The 17,821-nt window shown below is 42.3% G+C and overlaps 2 protein-coding genes across 2 annotated transcripts in view; both read right to left on the bottom strand.

Annotated features, from left to right (window-relative positions):
- LOC309702186 (protein NLRC3-like) overlaps window positions 1–17,821 on the bottom strand; it is a 374,484-nt gene that overhangs the window by 52,111 nt on the left and 304,552 nt on the right. The gene's annotated exons all lie outside the window — the stretch shown is intronic.
- The window catches only part of LOC309702354 (uncharacterized protein), a 103,688-nt gene that overhangs the window by 37,577 nt on the left and 48,290 nt on the right, over window positions 1–17,821 (bottom strand). The window lies entirely within an intron of this gene.

The following is a 17,821-nucleotide window of genomic DNA, read 5'->3' as shown; positions in this document are numbered from 1 at the left end:
TGATCCAAAACATCGTGTCGAGGTAACAAAGCAGTGGATGAAAATAAGAGTGGCCTATCGAGTCTTCCACTCATCACCTCCAGCTGGTGACGGCAGATGGCTGCCCCTCACCGAGCCTGGGGTTACTTCTTCTTCTCTGTAATGTTGTAGGGTATTTACCTTATAAATATGAAATATATAAATATGAAATATGTCAAAACAAAGCAGAGACAGCGATCAGTGATAACTGATTCTCAGTGCTGGAGATAAGGATGTACGGTAACCTTCAACATTACACATCCTGTGGACACATACTGTTTGATCTATTGTTAGCATAAAGACGCTGACAGGTGCAGATGAATGAGCCCCTGATTTCTTCAGCCTACAGCAGACAGACTGTCAGGAGTTAGCTGCAGGACTGCAGAGCGTATGCTTGGTTTTATGTTGCGTTGTTGTTTTTAGCCTGACAGATGCCAAATGATCTGTCTGATCAAACGGGCGATTGTGGAAGAACACAAGCGCTTTGTCCTCTGGAGGCTGCTGACCTTCTCTGGCCACACAAACTGCTACACACTCACACTGACATTAACCTGTCACTGTGGTACACCACTCTATACTTCACATATCTTGGTTGTCCTCATTTACACGACAAACACTTAAATAGACACACACAGTGACACTGTACGCCACCCCGAGAGGCCCAGTGTGGCACGCTACTGGTGTGTCACATGCTCAGAGTCCAAACAGCCTCTGTGAACCCACACTGCTGCAAATATGTCGCCAGCACCTCCAGATTCAAATCAGTGTGTCATTGAGCAACAGAGGTTAGCAAAGGTGTCCCAGTCCAAATATGGTGTAACAGCAGGAACGTGTGGGACATTCCTTTCTTATGACTTCATAAACTCAGCTACTGGGAGATTAATCCAGCGTGGTGTGGCAGCTTTGATCGTAGACCAAAAATGTGCAGTCCAAAAAGATCCCAGCGTAATCAAAACAGGCCGTCCTTTGGCGTCCACCGGGCAGTGTTTTGTAAATAATGTGTGTTTATCATCAAGAACTAGTTTTAGCTGTTCTACATAAACAGCATATCCCAAATATCATCAAAACAGAAAATTAGAATAAGAGCTTTCAAATCTAATTTATTGGCACAATTATTTCAATTTACTTTGCTTTGGAAACAAATGTGCTGTGAGGGCTGTTTAGATCACATGTTACATAATGAAGTAATGAATGTCATTTCTAACTGTTTGATTTTATAAAGTATGTTTGATAAATGTGAGGTCACGTCCAATCTGGAAGAGACATGTTAAAAAATGACCACGGCCTGCACGACTTCACATTTGATGTTATAGTCAGTGTGTACTAGTGATGGGATTTCTGGCTCTTGTTAGAGAACCGGCTCTTCAGGTTGTTTTGTTGCAATAATTTACATTATTATTAACAATAATATAAAATTATGCACAAAAGGAATTACTAATGTAAAAAAAAAAAGTGGTTTTATTTGTATATGTTTATATATAAATATATGCGGTGGCCCCTAGAGACAAAACACGTACAAACTCCAAAACACATTTCTAGCATGAACTGAACTTCCAAAGCAGAGCTACTAGATCACTTAAATTACACAATTGAAAGCATGTGTGTATTGTTTGTGTATTTATACACAGGCACTCATATATAGTCAAATAATTTAAAAAAAAAGTTCATTTACCTGTTACTACCACACACCAAATCCGGTCGTTGGTACTTGCTGGCTTGTGTAGCCACGAGGTAACAAAAGCTCAACACTGCGCCCAGCATCCTGGAGCACGTCTGTTGTGTTTTGTACGTGTTTTGAGTTTTTATGTGCTTCTGATTTTTTACGTGTTTTGGAGTTTGTACGTGTTTTGAGTTTTTATGTGCTTCTGAGTTTTTACGTGTTTTGGAGTTTGTACGTGTTTTTACGTGTTTTGGAGTTTTTACGTGTTTTGGAGTTTTTATGTGTTTTGTCTCTAGGGGCCACCGTAAATATACTTTTATTTATTCACTCCACATAAAATGTAATAAATAAATCATATAATACAAAAATCAACTATTCACATTTCAACTTTTAACTATTTAAATTTTCAGCTTTTTCCTTTTACAAATTTAAAGTGAAAACAACACAAAACACTGCAAACCACAACACAATTAAATAGATAAGGAGCCGACTCGCGTCGTTCATGTCAGAGATCCGGCTCTAAGAGCCATTTCGTTCGCGACCGACCCATCACTAGTGTGTACATGTTTCTATTACAGCAGTGCAACAGTGTTCAACCCAACGTATCTCTGTGAAAGACAAATAACTGCAGCTAAATAAAAGCTTTATTGCTGCCTAATTCATCGCTACGTGTACCTCCGTCCAAGATAATGGATGGTTTGTCATCTGCTGGTGTGTCTGCAGGACAAGCATGTAATGGGATCAGTGGGGATAAATTCATGGAGGAGAGGAGAATGAGACAGACCTAATGCTAGCTAATGAAAGGACAGCAAACTAACACAGAGGAAGAGGTCAAGGCAGATTTCTTTGCAGGGTGAGATGAGGAAGGGAGGAGAGTAACCACTGTGATCACCCAGAAGAGAATGACTCAGGTCTGTGTCCAGTCTCCCCAAATCAGCATGACACAGCAAACTCAGCTACATAAATCTCTGAATTACCAGCTGAGCCACTAATCCAGGCGGTATGACACTCGCCAAACTGCTAGTTCTGTGATATTTTACCACCGAGCATAAAAGTGCTTACAGGAAAGAATAAGCCATGAATACAGAGTTTAAATCATAAGAATATTTTATAACGTTTAACATTACGCAGAAGCATTTCATATTCATGAAACGCTTTCAATTAAAAGAAAACATCGAAACAGGTAATAAGGACACACCCAACATGCTCAACACCCACTTTAGTACTTCCTACTCAGCAGTTTCAATTACTGGTTAAAGCAAATGTGTTAGAAACTTAAAGCACGTAAAGAATCTGCTCAAGTCAAACAAGACATCAGACAACACATCACCAAGAAGGCAAGTTTAAAGCAGTCCTACAGAAAGGTTTCAAAACTCACTCCCACAGCTTGATTCCAAGGATGTTAGATTCCTATCGGGCCTTTTCTACTGTTAATGTTTAAGCTAAATGACAACTTTGTTTGTCCACTGTCAGCATTCGAAACAACTTCTACAGGGTTTAATGGAGCACACAGATTTGACTTTTTACAAAAGCACTCAATGAGCTGTAGTAATGAAGAATTGTATCACAGTACGTTTTGTCATATCCTGTCTAAGATGTTTTTTCTTGCATGAGCCTAAGCACTCATTTATACTCGTATCCAATACAACTGATTTCGGTTTTATGCTTCCTAAAACCCTTAAAATTCCTTGTCAACGTCTTTTAGTTTAACCAATCCTAAAGAAAATCAAGCTTTGCTGCTCTACTCTATTTCCCGTTCCCTCCCCAGTGTGTTGCAACATGTGTGTGGATGCTGAATGAAACGGGTGGAGGGATGAGCGCTACATGGTTGTGTTTGAGCAGGAGGGCCGGATGATGAATGGGCTTTTATAGACATGCTGTTCGTTTACGGAGGCTTGTAGGCGATGATCTCTTTAGTGTAATATGAAAAGGAAACAGACACATCGTGATATCACAAACACAATCCTACATTTGTGCCAACCTAATAAAATAATATGCAGTACTGTGTGAAACTCATCAAGTGGCCTGAACTAAAAGTTCTCCAGCAAGTTTAGTAGCATTGCTACTTGAGATTGTTCATGTTGCAGCCAAGAACTTCACTGATGACTGCTGCCATGGTGTAAATCAGCTGGTTGGTTCCAGCGATGGTCACACTAGGGACTGTCCACTGCAGTAAAAACTAGAGATGGCACGATGCCACTTTTTTATGTCCGATACCGATATCATAAATTTGGATATCTGCCGATACCGATATGAATCCGATGTAGTGTTTTTTAATCAACAAAACTGTTTTTTAAATATCTTGCTGCATTTTGTATAAGTTCATACTCAAGTTTAAAACAACAACTACACTAAAGCTATTCTGTTATACCTGTATGCAAAAAAAATATTTCATAGTTCAGCAATACTGATCAATCTAATAAACTTAAACCTACACCATCCTCCCTATTCTGGTATTTTAAAGAGTACTTAGCGTAAATATTAAGCAACCTAACTAATAGGGTTCCAACTCCCAGCAACAACAAAAATAAATAAATAAAAAATAGGGAACCACCCCTCACGCTCCACCTCATGATGCTTAATCGACGTAATCAACCTTAATTTGATGCAGTGTGAAAAAAAATGCACAGAAATCAATTATTTTTCAAGAAATATTAAATAGATTCAACATCTTTCTTCAACAAAATTGCAGACTGCACAGATGGTACCTTCCCAAAGGAAAAGGTACTATAGCTTACTAGGGTATATATATTAGAGTTAATAGTCACTATATACAGTAATTGACTTCTATTCATTTTACATCAAATTAAAACTTTGGGTGTCAGATAATTATTTATTAAAAGCTAGACATTTTAAATGAGAATAAGAAAGAAAAGTATGTCTTTGTGCCCCCTTTTCCCAGTTAATGCCCTATCGGCCCCCCTGGCTAAACTTTGCTAGATCCGCCCCTGCACAGTTACCAGCCGTCAGCTACGTAGAAAAAGATCCTCGAGTAGGAAGTAATATTAAATAAATTCTAACAACAGCTGATCAAGCGTGCTGCTGTTGTTCAGCCGCTGGTTTCCTCTTTCTGGTGCAAAGTGGGCCAAAAGCAAACCAGAGAGACGGACTCGCGACAGAAAAGCCGATCAGCTGATCATTAAGCAGTTTCATGATTGAAGTAGCAGCAAGAAGAGGCAGTCGCTTGTTAAGCTTAACGCAGGAATGCTTTACAAACATTCAGAGATGGACTTACACACTTGCTTTACTTCTCTCGGGGATAACTTTGTCGGAGATGAAATGCTGGGTTGCTAGCGAAGCTCCACATGCTATCCAGACCACCGACAGGTCCCGCATGCCACAGCCGCTCTATCACGTGATGCATACTGCTCCGACGTGCTAACGTTCTGAGGTGAGTTACGGCGTGTTGCAAGTTTTGTGAGGTGCTTTCGTGATATTTAATGGATCGGATTACATTTTTTATTTTTCTCCGATATCCGATCCAGTAATTTAGGTCAGTATCGGACCGATACCGATACGTAATATCGGATCGGTCCATCTCTAGTAAAAACTCTGCATTATCACTCCGTTACCTGCTGCAAGCACTGCCACAGTCTGATTTTCTTTCATCACTACCTGAATTGTTTGACTAAAAGGAAAAAGAAATGGCAGATGTCCTTCTCTACAGGGGCAGAACTGTTGGCAAACTGTTCACCACCCCCCAACCGCCCTGTCTGTCATCACTCCACTAGCATTGCTGTTTGTAATTATATTCACTCCACTTTTACACACCTATACATAATATCCTAAAAGCCACAAATCAATTAGAACCCTGCTCTGTTTGGTAATGAACTGTGATAAAACAAATTTCCCCTGCCTATGAAAAACCATAGGCTTCCCAAGGGAGTCATGAGTTCATAATGTTCATGTTCATAAACACTGAAAGCTGACATGGAGTAGGTCCCAGGCCCTGAACTCCATAAGCAAGAAAATGGATTGATGTATAAATACACACACACACATATATTAGGGGTGCAACGACAAACAAAATTCACGGTTCGGTTCAGTTCGATACTTTGGTGTCACGGTTCGATATTTTTTCGATACAAAAAAAATGTTCATGCCTTTTTAATTTGTCATTTATTAAAATTATAAATATATATTTTAACTCAAACGTACAGTTTTTAAATTTAATGTTGCTGAAACAACAAAGTAATAATAAAAAATAATCTATCTGATGGAGGAATCACCCATCTTTGGAAAAGAGAGTTTATTACAGAGAAATGGCTCTTTCAAAATAAAAGCTCTACTATACGCTTCTTCTGGGCTATATTCTCAGCAGCATATTAAACATATCAGGTCCCCATAAGGAGAATCCTGTGCTAACGGCTGTCTAAATGACTCGGGTAAAGTTTGTAGCATGGTGCTTGTTGTTTTGTCTGCTTCCACTTGTCTTTGCACCAGGATGATGTCGGAGTAAATGTGCAGTCATACTCGTTGTGTTCCCACTAGTGCTGTCAGCGTTAATCTGAAATGACCTTAACGCCACAACACGGCAAAACTCCGTTAACGAGCGACCGCGGATCGCCCCGTGCGTGGGGCTGGACGGCGTCAACACGTTAACGAGCTAACTGCGCTAACACACTAGTTCCCACCCATGTAATTGAGCATTGCGTGGCACATCCAACATACTGTTTTACTTTAGTCCATGACGCGCTTACCTTCAGGGTCATACGTCACATGAAGACCAAAATAGTTCCAAAGGCCAGATCTGAATGAGGGTGGGGGATAGTGATGGCCCGCTTGAAGCTGATGCTCCGGAGCATGTGTCGAAAAAAACAACACACTGGTTCAGAAGCACTGTGTCGAGGCTTGCTTCGTTTGGCAAAAGTCACGTGACCAGTGACGTCCGAAGCTTCATTACGCACGTAACTGCTTTGGTACCTGATTCAAACGGATATAAGGAAGTGAATCATCCACGGGATTCGTGGAGTGTGTTGATGGTGACAGAGAGCGAAGAGGTGATCATTCCACTGACAGATATGGAGCCAGCGAGGAAGAGAGGACGTTCTGGCGTGTGGGAATATTTTGAGTTGATTTTGCTCAATTCATTTTATCTGCCGAAGTGAAAAACCTGAAATGTCCAAAATCATGTTTTCATAATGTAAATATCATTACAGCATATGACTTTAGGAACACTTCCATGTGAATTAAAGCTAATGAAGACTACAACAATGTATTTGACACTATACGTACATTACATTGCTACAGTTTAGAAAATCATTTTGTTTATTGTTTTTAGGTGATAGTCTGCAGGACCCAGGAATACCTGCATATCTACCAACTTGCAGTGTAGTTCCTGCACTCCACAGCCTCTTCTGTTCCATGCAAGTGGATTTTCTCCAGGGCAGGAGAAACTACTTCTAAGAAAAGAAACAGACTCAGCCAGCGCACAGTAACACTAATCCTCTTTTTAAATGTAAATAACAAAAGGGCTACCTGACATAGAGCATGTTTTTACTTTGCAAGTTCTTGATTAGGGGTGGGTTTTGATTATCGCCTTTCTGATTACAATCCATGCTAAATTGAATAAAGTGATATTGATTCATTACAATCCTGTGTCGATTTGTAAATTAACGTTATTATGCCTGAAACGCCAGCATCTCAGGTTAAACCTCACAACATGTCGTCAAACACCATACAGTAAAACAGTAACTGGGAGCAGGTTTACGGATTCTGCATACAAACGTGAACACAGAGCGCGGACCCGACGCGTCAGAATCAGATTTTGGTGCGTCGTCGGGTCCGCGCTGTGTTTGCCTCTTTTTTCTTCGCTGGCTTCTGCAGCTGCAGGTTTCATAACTCTCTGTTTACATCTCTAATTAAGTCTCACGTGTGTCAGCTTTCTTTTAATAGATACGAAATTATGGATATATACTGATACATGACCAGAATTGTAATATTTCTGACTGAGGCAAAACTTTCCAGATTCCAATCAAATCGGATCCTGTATCGAATCAAAATGATTCTACAAATCAGTGACGATGCAGCCGTACTCAGCTTCCTAAGCATTTTCCCTTTCCAGTTCACAATCAATCCCACCCCTAGGTCAAAAATATGTATAGGACAATCGGCCTAATCTAATATTTTGTATGAACCTGTCCAGCTGTCCAGTGATTAAACGACAAGTAGATGGAGGCAGGACTCCACAGCAGGGGCATACTCCATAATGTGCTGTGCATTCTCATATGTATATTATATATATTGCTCACTTATTGTATTTACCAACATCAAGGAGTTATGAGCAAAGAAAGGCCACCATAGTGCATGTTTAAATAGGGAAAGTTTATTGATCAAAATGTATTACGCAGATACGCATTACATTTTTTTCAGCCCCCCAATCGAGAAAACAAAACCAATTACATGTTCAAAGCAACGGAACGGTGGCCCAATATCAGAGAGAACTCCACCCTTGAGTGAGCAGCGATGATTGAGCAGTCCGTTTTATTTTGCAGATTCAAGCTGCTCTTCAAAGTTTTCACCACCAGATGTCACCGGAGAGGACTGTGTTGAAAAGCTTCGAGTAATGAACCGTTTTTCAATACAAGCTTCAGTGCTTCGGAAAGCTTCATTTGGCCATCACTAGTGGGGGAGGTTCAGTTTGCCATGTTGCAACGAGCTTAGCTTCTGTCTGCTAGCTTGCGCTGTGCTCAGTGGATCTGTGCTCGACAGTGCAGCCTAGGCGGAGTAGTCGAACACAGATCCACTGAGCGCTCAACACAGACAGCATCGTCAGAAGGAAAGTTGATAAAATAAATTAAAAATTTTGTATTGTTCGATACATATGCGTACCGAACCGAAAGCACTGTATCGAACGGTTCAATATCGATACGAGTATCGTTGCACCCCTAATATATATACATATATATATGTGTGTGTGTGTGTTTCTGTGGTTCAGCATTATGATGCTGAACCACATCATAATGAATAAATGGATAAATTTCCAAAATCCCGGAGCAATGCAAATTAGCCGGTGAGAGGTAAGGAGCTCTGTCATTGGTTAGACAGTCTTAGCTTTGCACCTATACCAAAGGCCATTCAGCCTCTGTGTTTACACTCTGCCTACACAGATGTTGGACATGAGACAACACAGGAAAAGGATTTTTGATGTGAGGTTTTTATTGAGATTTTATTTCTTTTTTTTTCTGATTTGAAGTATTTATTAATGGAATAATAATTTATTTTCAAATACTGATTTATAAATTTTTTTATTTTCAATTAAATTACTAGATAATAAATTACTTTTGTATTGAATAAATAAAATAACTTAAAAATGAATTTGTAAATTAATATTTTATCGCACAATTCATTGTTTAAGCAAAGAACTTTTTATTTCGATGCGCTGGATCTTCTGGTCCTCTGCACATAAGTGGATTTCCATTTAGACTTTATATAGACAACAACTCAAAGTGCTTTACAACAAGTCACATTCACCCATACGATCATCTAGTGCTGTACTTTAAACACTTTAAACACAAACACAGATACTGTGGGGAGAGGCCACAGAGGCACAGGGAGAAAACTCACACAGAAATCCAACAATTAAAGAGGAACCTTCTCGATGTAACACTACCATCCTGCAAGATGACCTGGTCCTGGGCCATCTTAATAAGCATGCTGTGCACAGTAGTTTCATATTCCTGCCAGAACAAACACCAGACAGTTTGTACACAAGGCTCAGATTCTCGCTTTGCCAGATACAGACAATAGTTTAAGATCCTAATGTCTCTGCACAGCTCTGTATGTACTGAAATATCCAACCTCAGATATTTCCTGCTCACTCTCTGCACCGCCTTAGACAACAAGTAGTTCATGCTATACATAGCATTGACTTTTCATTCCAGCCATGTGCACTCATCAGGGCATCAGTGCTGCCGTAGTAACCACACTAACACTTCCTTGCACCTGTTGAAATGGCCTCAGTCTGATCGTGCCCTGAACAAACTCACCTTTAACATCCCACACACGGACTAAAGATGTGCGTGTCAATAACACGTGACAGGAGAACATGCTGGTTGTCTGTCATGGGGCTGAATTAGAAACAGAGCAGGAACTACAGTTTGTCAGATTAAGACTGATCAGGTCCAACATCCGCTCCCAGCACTGATTTACACGTTTGGTGTCACATTGAAGGAAACGCCTACTGGCACAACCTGCATGTGTTAAACTGCTCCTGCGTGTAAACAGCGTGTCACTTACGGCTTTTTGCATCACAAGGACGCGCACTGGCGTCTCAGGGTGACTCAGATGTTTGCTGAATGAGGTGTAGACCGGACTAGGCGGGACTCATTTCAGCAAAACACGAGCTTTTCCACCCACCAGTGTTTATCTGTGTGCTTATTTTAAAGAATTATTCCATCGTTATCAAATACGAAGCATTACACGCACGTCGCGCCGTTTCTGCTGAGTCAGACACCAGTGCTCCCGTGTGCTGATTCTCGGGTCCATCTTAAACTGGTGTGTTTGCGAATGAACTTCGGTAAAACGTTACAACGTTACCGGGCGCGCAGAGGGTCTCGGAGGCGTGTCGTACCTGTCGGGTGGTCGCGGGCTCCTCGTTCCCGGTGGGTGAAGGTGTTTCTCCTTCAAGCGATGCTGGGGTGACCGGAGAAGAAGCCATGTCCCCCCGACATCACCTCTCACTAAGCGCCGCTCCTACTGTGCGCGATCAAAGTGAGTCTTCGGCTGCACAGTGCAGCCACTGTCCCTCCTCCGGCCGGCGGACTAGTCCAGGCGAGGCGGATGACGTTGTCCCGGGTCTCGCTCGCTCTCGCACATGCAGGACTTGGCCCAGTCTGTCTTCTTCTGCCTCACTCTGCGCTCTGCTTTTCACTTCATGTCTTTTTGTTTTGTAAGGTGGCTAACACGATCACTCCTCTTCTGCCTGCAGGACTCTGTGACTGCTCTGTGCTGTGGCAGCACACTCCAGCCTGATAGTTCATTTTACAGCTTTTGGCACTGCGACGCTCTCCTCGGCTCGACAGACACAATCTCACCATGTCGGCACAATATACTGAGTGCAATCCATAACATGATTTTATCTCACTGTAACTTTGAAATCGACCAAATGTTGCGTAAATGACGTGTCACGTGACTTGAGCACATGCACACCCCCTGTCCTCACAGCAGACATTCATCTTAGCCCCCCCCCCCCCCCCCCCCCCCCCCCGTGTTTTGAGATCATTGCTGCAACAAAAGGTTGCCACAGATATTTCTACATGAAACGTACTGAATCAGTTGGCACATATTTAACTATGGTTGGATGAGACCTGCACTCTGTTTTAATATAATGTTGTTTTGTTTGAGTGGCTGAAATAAAGCTAATAAAATAAATGAATACTAAAATAAAGCTGAATCACATCACAGGAACGACACAGCCCTGTTCCTCCAGGCTGTTAACCTGTGAATCAGCAAACATGTGTGATTTATTGTCATTCATTTGCTGAACAAACTTACCTCTGAACTTTGACCCTGAAAATTCAATTCCATTTTATTTATATAGCGCCAAATCACAACAAAAGTCGCCTCAAGGCGCTTCATAGATACAGAGAAGAACCCAACAATCATATGACCCCCTATGAGCAGCACTTTGGCGACAGTGGGAAGGAAAAACTCCCTTTTAACAGGAAGAAACCTCCGACAGAACCAGGCTCAGGGAGGGGCGGGGCCATCTGCTGTGATTGGTTGGGGTGAGAGAAGAAAAACAGGATAAAGACATGCTGTGGAAGAGAGACAGAGGTTAATAACAGGTATGATTCAATGCAGAGAGGGCTGTTAACACAACAAGGGAGATCCAGGTTTCCCAGCTGACGAGCAGAGGGCAGCGGCTTCCACTCGTTTGAGCAGTTTGTTGCGTGACCTCCTGTCTCTCACTGAACTAAAATGCCTCCAAACAACAGCAAAATAGATGGCACTCACTCCAACGTCTTGCAGCAAAAACATTAAGTGATGGGAAGAACAGGTGATGGATGAGCTGCAGATGTAACCGGTGTGATTCTGCGTTGTGTCTGATAAAAAAGGTAAAAGAAAGAAAGACCTCCCAGTAAATAATTTGCCCACTCCAGCTCCTACGACCAAATACAAACAGTGGGGAAGAGGGTTAGTTCAACCCACCACAGCTCCCAAGCTAGCAAGGAGTATATATTCATGCTAGCATTTATGGCGCCTAAAACACATTTATGATACACACATACGACACACTTATAACATCTAACAAAAACAGGCTTAATAATGACAATAATCGAACTAAAATTGCAACCAGAAACATCCAGGTGGCTAAATATGCATTATATGTGTGTTTTAAAGTGTTGGAAAGAAATGACACCCACCTCTCCCACAGGGGGATTGTAGAAAAGGGGAGAGGCAAAAGGGGTACACTGTATTTATAGGATTGCACCGAAGAAGAAGAAAAGAACGAGGAGGGGCTCTAACTGATAATGAACACAACTACAGGCTTGGAGGTCCTAAAAGTCAGGTATAAAAGGAGCAGTTTGGGGGTTTAGAACACATTATAACAATGTGATTTATGACCCTGTTACACAGAGCCAGCAGAATGAGCTGCTGCCACCACCACAATCAATGGTGACGCCAATTTAGAAAGAGCCCCAGTTGATTCCACTCTTGCCAGATGCTGAATACACATCGTCTAAAAGTGTGTGCCATTGACCAAAGGAGGAGTGGGCTGTTCACACATGCCTGTGTTCTTATGGAGCAGTCTTTGAGGATGGCGAGTCCAGAGCTGGAGGTTTAGATCTAAGAGAGTGATCCAAAGTCAGGAGAGGATTACACCCAACCTTCAGAGATCTTCCTATAAGCCAGAACTGGAAGCAGAGCCACCTTTGGCTATGATATCTTTACTGGACCCAGTAAGTCCAGTCAAGGTCAAAAACGTGGTCAGTCCCCCATTTAGTGCCATAGATCTGAAACATAGTAAACAAAATGCTAGTAAAAAGTTACAAACATGTTCAAGTTACATGTCTACAACTCCACAACAGACATACTTTGCTACTGGTGCCAAACAGTACTGCAGTCTGTAGCTTTCCAGCCATCCTTTGAACGTCTTTGAGTTTAATGTAGCCAAAACTGGATTCAGTAATCAGTGTTTATTTACAGAAGCCGTAGAGTATGGCTGCCACATGTGAACATCAGTGACGGCTCATTTAAACTGTAGGAACGATTAACCCAACATCAGAAAAATACTTCATTTTACATTAATGTGACAAATTAACACTGCTGGGACTTTTCTGGTCCTACACTGTTCATGTCCAAGTCAACACATTGTAAGATTTACACGTGGAAGGTCATCTAAGCTGCTTATGTGGAGATTACCTTTCCTTTAACAACGACCAGTTTCTTCTTTTCAGTTTTCAGTTTTATTTGTCATATGCAAGTTAGCACAGGGTCAACATTGCAATGAAATGTGTTTGACGAGCAGCAGTCACTCGGCAGCTTGATACAGTAGGAGAAAATATAATAAAAGAAAATAATAAAGAAAATAGAAAAATAGTAAGGAGCAAATATTAGAGAGACATGGTAAAAGAGAAAAGATGACTAAATATATTTGTATCTATAAATATATGTACACTAGTGATTAAATAAGAAAATCTTGAAGAGAAATATGACGGGAGGGCAGATGGGACATTGCACAGGAATGAGCAGCAGAAAATTTCAGTATTGCACTTTTAAATATAAATATCAATGACAATAAAGTGGAGTGACCAGTGCAGATTAAACAGAGTACTTGTGAAGCTGCAGGTAGCTTCTGAGTGCTGTGTTGTGTGTGTTTAAGTGTTGTGGTTGAGGTGTCGTATGGCTTGGTGGTAGAAACAGTTTTTGAGTCTTGTAGTCCGAGCAGACAGACTCCTGTAATGATGGTAACAAGGAGAACAGCTGATGTGCTGGGTGGCTGTGGTCCTTGATGATGCTGTGTGCTTTATGGAGGCACCGCTGGAGATAAATGTCCTGAATGGCAGGAAGCCTCGTGCCAGTGATGTGCTCTGCTGCCTTCACCCTCTGTAGTGATTTACGGCTGCTGGCAGAGCAGCTTCGTACCAAACTGTGATGCAGCTCGTCAGCAAGCTCTCGACTGCACACCTGTAGAAATTTGAGGTGATGTTGGCGTTCATGCCAAACTTCCTCAGCCTCCTCAGGAAGTAAAGCCGCTGGCGAGCTTTCCTGATTGTTCTCACCTCAAACACATTATTTACCCATCCAGGTGGAACATGTAGCTGTGCTCGGTTTGACAGCTTTCATCCTGGCAGCAGCGTGAGCTGAAGCATACAAGGCACACATAGATGTCACTGAGCTGGAGCTCTGGGAGAGACGTCGCCACTTTCAGGCCTTTAAACAAAGCTGTTGGAGCACAAGTCCCAAAGATTTATAGTTTCTCTTCATGTCTTCATTGTTCCTCCATGGAGAGATGTTCCAAGTAGCCTTGGCTCGAGACAGGCGTCCTGCAGGACTACCTACCAACTGTCCACTGTTTGCAGTCGTGGTAGAGTAATGTTGCCCACCAGTGACTGAAAACCATGGATTGGAGAAGAATGACAGAATTCAGTGACCTTGTGGGGCCATAACAGACAAATGACAGCAGTCTGTAGTGGATGAAATAAAGAGTGATGATGTTATATTTGTGACTGTAGCAGGACAAAGGCTCAAAAGGTTGCAGGCATTGTTAATTGAGCAGAAGATGGACGGCATCAAGCCCTCTCCTCGACAGCTACAGGATCACAGTCTGCAGGTTCAGTTATGCAACGTTTTAGCATCGATGCGTGAAGTTAAGAGCAGACAGGGAGGTTATTTTTGCACTGGGCTGGAATGACTCAGTTTACCTGTCAAAGGCTATCACGGCTGGGAGAAAACCCTCAGCATTAGTAAAGAAGGACCACGGTGGCCTCTGGGTAGAAACACTGCAGAGTTCATGTGGATACGCTGCTGCATTAGGTCAGATAGAAATATCATAAAGCATCATTAAGTAAAAACGTTTATTAAGAACAAATGTTTAAATATTGTTAACGTGTTTCCCAGAAACATCTGTAGAGACAAAGAGCTTTCTGTTGTTGCTTCGAGGAAACAAGCTCTTCTTTTTAGTTTTGTCCTGGTATTTATTCCAGGACGGACTCATCCACTGAGCAGTGTTTGGGTTTCTTCGTTTTCCTCGTTCTGGATGCAAACTATTACAACTCGGGCTTTATTTCAGTGACAATGGCCTTAAGCTGCAATACAACAGGAAGTTACTCATATATAGTAATTTCCCAGACCATATTAAAAATCCATTAACAGGAAATACAAATGATGGGACAATGCCACAGCATGGACATTAGAACAGTTGGGAAAATTTACCTGGAAAAAGGTGAAAATGAGGCTTCATTGAACTGGAATTACAAAGACCAGGAATGTGAGATCCACCAGCCACAACTGAGGGTTTTTACACATCATATCCTCAAAGTAGAACTACAGTGATCAAAAGAATCGACTTTAATGTTATTCTTTCTTTATTTATGTCAGATTTAACCCCCCAAAAAGCTTTAATCTTTAACTAGTCTTTGGACGTAGCTACAGTACGGTCAGGTTGACAGTTTATGGGTAACATGTGGCCACCAGGCACTGCGACACACTTCCATGTTATATTACCTTGGCGTCCCGTAGGAATACAGGAGAATCATGTGAGGAATCTAAGAGTTGTTTCTTAATTCAATTCAGTTTTATTTACACAGCACCAAATCACAACAGCAGTCGTCTCAAGGTGCTTTATACTGTAAGGTAGCTCGTACAATAATACATACAGAGAAAAACCCAACAGTCATATGACCCCCTATGAGCAGCACTTTGGCGACAGTGGGAAGAAAAAACTCCCTTTTAACAGGAAGAAACCTCCAGCAGAACCAGGCTCAGGGAGGGGCGGGGCCATCTGCTGTGATTGGTTGAGGTGAGAGAAGGAAGACAGGATAAAGACATGCTGTGGAAGAGAGACAGATGAACCGCTGAGTGTTGTCCCGTCGAGGTGGCTCTTCTATGTTGTGCATTTATGGCACCAAACCACAAATGCAAAGGAAGAAAGGGTCGAGGCACAGCACCCAGCTGCCTGACAATATTCAGGCAACGTCCAAAGCCCCACAAAGGACCTACCCACACCCCACTGGCCCCGCCCAGATCAAGGAGCTGTCACAGCAGACAAAAATGTGAAGTCCGCACATAGTCGCCATGGCACCCACCAACCCACCACACCATCCCCCATGGAGCTACCAGGAGAGGCATACTGGCCCACTGAGGATCACAGAGGAGCAGACCCAGGGGGGCTGACAGCACAGCCCCCACCCACCAGTCGTGCAGCTTATTTTATCTTGTCAGCGTGAGCCCCACCTAAAGGGGACAGAGGGATTAGTGAGTTGCATTAGTGGGGCAGGAGAGAGTGAAGCAGGGGAGCCAATGTCACTGCGATACGACTCCTCAACACCATCCAGCCTGCCCCACCACTCATAATGAGTCCTGCTGTGCTCTGTAGCAATGATGCATTTTATGTGTGTGTGCCAGGTTAGTGCTGTGGATTCAAAGGAGCACAGTTCCACTAAACAGGAGATCAGGATAAACCCCAGTAACCAACCCTGCCCCCGCCATCACATATTCTCAATCCCAGCAGAGGCCAGCCCCACAATGACATGCCACACGTGATACACAGCCAACATTACTGTTATAATTACATGTTTCCTTTATTACTTTCCTTTCAACCTATTGATTTTGCACCTTAAACTTTCTTCGGTTGCTACAAGCCACAAAGTCCTTTATGGTTTGTCTCTGTTGTGTGGAGGGCTGTTTTTAAGAGCTCAAAAATGGGTGTATCAGAGTCAAACAGGCAGCACAGTGGAAAAGTGGTTGGCACTGTTTCCTGACAGCAAGAAGGTTCTGGGTTCAAATCCAACATCTAAGCTGTTTGCATGCTCTCCCCATGTCTGGGTCCTCTCTGGGTTCTCTGGCTCCCACAGTCCAAAGACGAGCAGTTAGTGGGGTTAGGTTGATTGGTGTATGTGCCCATGAGTATGAGTGTACACGGGTGTTTCTCTGTGTTAGTGACAGTCTGACAGAAGGCTGCATCCCTCAGCCTCATGTGGGCTGTGTAGCCCCTTTACAACTGCAGTGAGAGCTCAGACCTGTTTCTGGTGGGTGGTGGACTCCTCCAGGGCTTCCCCTGATTCCCCTTCTGCCACAGAAGACTGTGGCCTCAGAAACTCATATCTGCTTTTTGCAAATGAAGCGAACCTGTTGGCTTCATCAGCAGGGGCGGATCTAGAAGGGTGGCATGGGGTGGCAAGTGCCACCCTAAAATGATCCCTTGCCACCCCAAGTGCCACCCCAGTTTTGCATATGACGGTGTTGTTTATTAAAATAAGTTTAACAGTTTGAGCGTAGTTACAGTCAGCAGTGAATATAAATGCTAGAACTGGATATATTCCATAGTGTCCCCCCCTCCACATTAACAAATGGTTCAGCCCATAGCAGGACGGCTTTTTTCTTGTTTTCAGCAGCAAGTGATGCTTATGATTGTGCCAGAGCACATTTTGAACAACACCATGGGAATTTCTGATTTTACACAGGTGGGTGGATGTTACACTGTGGAAATGGAAGGAAGGTGAGTGCTATTTTAAATGGTTGTAGAAAATGAAAAAACAGCAGGTGTATTGGCTGCATTTTTAGATAAATAGTTGTATCTGTTTACAAAATGTACAATTTATATTTGCATTTCAAGTTATAAACATTTACCCAACACGTCTGTGGTTTTTTTACAGTAAAAAATACTGCTAGGATTTTAGGTTCTTTGTGTGATTTCAGATCAGTAATAGTTACATTAATAGTAATAGTAATACTAATGCAGTATGTCAGTGAAAAAAACAACTAAATTCAGTTGAGCTGAAAAGATACCAAACAAAGCAAGAGGAGGAAAAAATAAAATGAAACAATCTGAGGGTGAAATACAAACGTAAACTCAAAGGAGTCACAAATGTCCGGTTGTGTTTCAGACCTCAGAGGGTGAATCCAACAAATCATGAAAAATGAGGTTTACATGTTTGTTCATGACAGTGCAGATTTCTGACATTTTGTGTAATTTAA

Source organism: Aulonocara stuartgranti, assembly GCF_965226115.1.
Source record: "Aulonocara stuartgranti genome assembly, chromosome: 3".
Classification (NCBI taxonomy): Eukaryota; Metazoa; Chordata; class Actinopteri; order Cichliformes; family Cichlidae; genus Aulonocara; species Aulonocara stuartgranti.
Note: the sequence above shows the minus strand (reverse complement) of the source record. Positions and strands in the feature narration are given on the sequence as shown.